Consider the following 4558-nt stretch of genomic DNA (forward strand, 5'->3'; position numbering starts at 1 on the left):
AATAGTGGTTTTCATCTCGTCACTTTCTTGTATAGAAAACACGTTTTTACAAAAATTTGTAAAATGGATTTATTGCGTTTTGGAACCAAACTCTTTAAATTAACCCAGAAAATATTTATATGTTAAACAACATTGGGTTAAAAAAAACAGCATTTTGGTTTGAAACAACCCAGCATGAGTTAAATTACAACCCAGCAGGCTGGGTTCGTCCCTTTTTGAAACAATGTTGGGTTAAAATAACTTTGTTTAATTTGCTTTTGCCCCAGTTGGGGTTAGTGATGGGGTTTCGTTCATACAATCGTATGTTTTTGTACAATTTACTTCGTACGAATTAGCATCTGGTTTCAGTTGTTGTGAGTAAACAGGACAGAATTACAAACTGTGTCTTTTCTAACAAAGAAATGAGGTTTCCTTTCACTTCAGTAGACTGACACAGTTGTGCTTTATTGCTGTACAGGAATTTTATAAAACATTTTGAAACAAAATATGTACCAAGACATACAGTTTTCTTTTCTTTGCCCACAGACACATATGTATTAAGCATATTTGTAATTTACACAATGATCAGAAAAAATAAATAACAACACATCGACTAGAAACGATGGCAACAGCCATATTAATTTAACATTTTTATCAAGCTCTGTGAATCTGAGCCAATGCAGGAACCGGAATGAGTTTTCCTCTCATCTTTAAGACAGATGTATTCAACAATCTCTTTGTATTGAACTCAGCCAACCCATAACTCTGGCTTTTGTTCTGCCACCAAAACAAGAAAAATAAAACAGAGACTAAACTGGGGGTTGGGAAGAAATTGTAATCACGTCATGTGAACATAACAAATAACAAAATTCTCAAAGAGGGGGTTTGGATGGTTCTACGGCACCGGGTTAGATTGGATGAAGTCTATATCTCCACACTGTAGCAGACTAAGCACAACAAAATAGACATGACGGCCATAGAGCTAAGAAAATTCTCATGCGTTTAGATACGTTCCCCTAAAAATGAGCTCAAACTGTACAATTCTTTTCATTTTCTATTTGCTTTAAAGGTTTGATGGCTAGCCAATGCTAAACATTATAAAATAATTATTTTTCTATAAAGAATCAAATGGTTTAGATACTAGTTTTTTTTAACCCTGTTAAGCAGCTGTGATGGGTAGCAGCTGTTCTTGTTGCACGTATGACTAGTAAGAATTGATCCCAATAAGTTTGTCCCGGTCTGTATCAGCACTGGTCTGTACTAGATAAAACAGCACAGTGATTTTAATGTCTCTGGTAGACAGCAGACGACTCCGGGCCGGATCCGCACCGGATCCGGAACGGCTGACTTTGGCGCAGATACAGTGCGGATCCGGCCCAGAGTCGTCTGCTGCCTGAAAGCAATCAATGGAATGGGTGAAGGGGAAAATATTCACATTATTTGAGACACATACTGTAAGCAATACAGTAGCAGCTTCAAAATCATAAGAGTGATTTTAGAATTCACATTGTGTTTTGTTCACTTTGTAAGTTTAAATGGAGGATTCTGTACTGGTAAAAGACATACATTAAATACAGCAGGTAAAGTATTGAACACATCACCATTTGTCTCAGTTAACATATTTCTTAAGGTGCTATTGACATGCCATCAGTTGGGACTGAACCAGCTGTTGTTATTTGCAATGACAAAAGGCAGCATTACTTTTTATTACCTACTGTCTTGGCTTTCCATGCCTTTTTGCACATCCTTTTCTTCAGGAATTCAATACATTTGCCTGTGCCATTTTACATGATTACACATCATTTATGGACATCTATGGTTTGAGTTCTTTGAATGTGTGGATTGCATGGGTTGTTACCAACATCTGGTGAAAATTTAGCACATTTTGAAATGTATGTACTTAAAAAAATGGTGACGTGTTCAATATTTATTTTACTTGATGCCTGTAGCAACACATTAAAGCTGAAGTGTATAGATTCTATCAATGTTAAGATACTTCACATATATAATTTAATATGCTGAGACAACTACAAGTAGGCTATTGGTAGGTTGACTTGCATTATTAAAACCTTGCTTTATTAATTTTGAACATCCCAAGCTGGTTTATCCAATAGCCTTGAAGATGGAGAGGGGTTATGCTTGAGCAACCAATGGTAGACTTTGGTAGACAACATTTGATTAAAATGTTTGATTTTGTTTAAGTCATTGAGAAAAATCAGACACGCTTTGTACTACAGTACAATTGAATTCATCTGAATGACACAGACAGATTTTCACATTTGAATAAATTACTTGCATGACTTGAATTGCATCAATACAATCAATAAAAACTGGCTTTGTAAATGCAGTATAAGTTCTCACTGTTTTTACAAAATTGGACATATAGTGCATTGCGCAAAAGTCTTAGGCCACCAGCTTTGCTGGTTTAGCAGTTTTAATGACCATCGATATTCATATTTATAAAGAAACAAATAGAAAATACAAAAAATCTGTACACAAAATGTAAAAAACAAACAAATTCAGAACAAAATGGCAGCTTCAGATGGGTCAGTATTTCGTGTGACCTCTTTTGAGGTGACTGAAGTCCTGAAGTCATTAGATTAGAATTAGAAATTCATTTAATTTAGGTTAAAGAGAGTCTGCAGGTAGAGGTCCTCACAGGTCCACTTAAATCCAAAAACCAGAGGTCCGACCCGAGACCCGAGCAGGTTCGGGTCAAAAAGTTTCACGTGTGCCTCAGACATGAATCGGGTGTAATATTAGCGCCATCGGGTCTCAGTGTTTTTTTGTCGAACGGACCCGAGAAGACCTAAACTATAATGCAGGTGTGCATCGAGTCCTTTTACAACGCCTCCTGTGTTTGCCAAGAGCGCTTGCGATGTTGTGTGGCTGGCGGGAGGTAATTTTCGTTGAGCCAGACCTGTCAATCAATTTTAAATGAAATTTTAGCGGTTACCTTGGTGTCGTCATCAGATAACAAATGAAAATAAATGGAGCGGCGCGCCAAATTAGTTGCGAGGGTGCGGGGCTGCAGACTGTATTTCCATTTGGGTCCAGTTGGGTAAATAAAATTGCCACTGGGTTGGGTCGAATTTTCCTGTGTTTACATTCCTTTAAGCCCGGAATACACTGCACGATTTTTGTCCTCTTATAAGATCATTACCTTATCACACTGTGCGACATGTATCATTTAAACTCGGGTACGAGAGGCATGTAGACTGTACGATGATGACACGGAAGCTTCGGCAGCAGCAACTTCACCAGCATGCGCTCGTGGTAAACAAATAATGGGGCGCAGGTCGTAGCAGCAACTGTGCGGTGATCATGCAAATTTCTGACACTGTCAGAAAACTATCGTAGGCTATCTTTGGACGGAAGACCGGGAAAACGGCCGTCTTTGAACCTCTTTCACTGTACGACATAGGACCACTGATGAAGAGCCACGATCACAGAAATCGCGACGATAGTTTCACAATGGCAATCTTTCGTCTGGGACAGCCAATAATCGTGCAGTGTATCCCGGGCTTTAGATCTGCAGGTTCCTGCTATTGCTTAAGTAAAAGTGAAGGTCACACTAAATACTTGACACTTTAGCTTATACATTTCTTCAGTTTTTTTATTATTGCATACAATTGCTTGTATTTTCCAGTTGTATTCTAATTAAAAGACTGTATTTTTACTAAACCATTGCAAAACAACAGATCTAATGGTGGCATGGTGGCCTAAGACATTGGCACAGTATTGAACCATGTATGTACATTCACCTTTTAACATGGATCTGATCACTCACTATACCATATTGGGCTGTTTTTAGGTGGTGTAAAGTTGCTCTGTAATTTGGGGACTCTGTATATAACCCCTTAAAGCAAGACAGGATCCAACCTTCAAAATAAGCAAACAGCAATGAATAGACGCTCAGCTTCATGAAGCTAAAACCAAACGCGGAGGCAAAAGTGCAACTCAAACATATCTGCACAAACACAAACAATCTGTACAACACATTATACATACTTTATACATACTGAACATTGACCACAGTCTTGTAGGGATGGAGAATGGGCATAAAGTTCATCATGAAAAAAAGACAATCGTTCTGTACTAAAATGATATTCACACTATAAAACTAACCGCCTTAGCATTTGCAGTACCTCCTCAAACACATTTAACAATCTCTTTCCATTATATAGACAATAATTTGTCAACATACTCATAATACATTCTGCCTTCACAATCTGTATATTACCCATTCAATCATACTGATGATAACCAGTACATGTGAAGCACCAGGCGGTGAGTCCTGTTCATTCTCAAAATAAAAATGCCTGTACATCAGGTACGTGGCTGTGCTTATGGTGCGGTCGACTGGTCTTCGATGTTCAAAAATATTTATTCTGTAGTCATTTCAGGCAATAAATCTGCACCTGCCCATTTTATGTACAAACCAAATCTCCCACGTCTCTCGAGAAGTCTGTTTGGAGCCGCCTGTGTACGTTTAAGCACGGAAAACCACGAGAGAGATGGATTGTCTGAAACTTTTGTGAGGCCAGAAGGTCATCTAGCAAGGTACTGACATGCATTA

The 4558-nt window shown here is 38.2% G+C and overlaps 1 protein-coding gene across 7 annotated transcripts in view; it reads right to left on the minus strand.

The window, feature by feature from the left end:
- Window positions 1–3652: 3652 nt before the first annotated feature.
- Window positions 3653–4558, minus strand: part of myo16 (myosin XVI) — a 269807-nt gene continuing 268901 nt past the window's right edge. For all 7 annotated transcript variants that reach the window (XM_055214652.2, XM_055214651.2, XM_055214654.2 and 4 more), the window contains exon 35: window positions 3653–4558. This exon is cut by the window's right edge and continues 1277 nt beyond it. The gene's annotated coding sequence lies outside the window, so the exon portion shown is untranslated.

This window comes from Misgurnus anguillicaudatus, chromosome 17, assembly GCF_027580225.2.
Source record: "Misgurnus anguillicaudatus chromosome 17, ASM2758022v2, whole genome shotgun sequence".
NCBI classification, from domain to species: domain Eukaryota; kingdom Metazoa; phylum Chordata; class Actinopteri; order Cypriniformes; family Cobitidae; genus Misgurnus; species Misgurnus anguillicaudatus.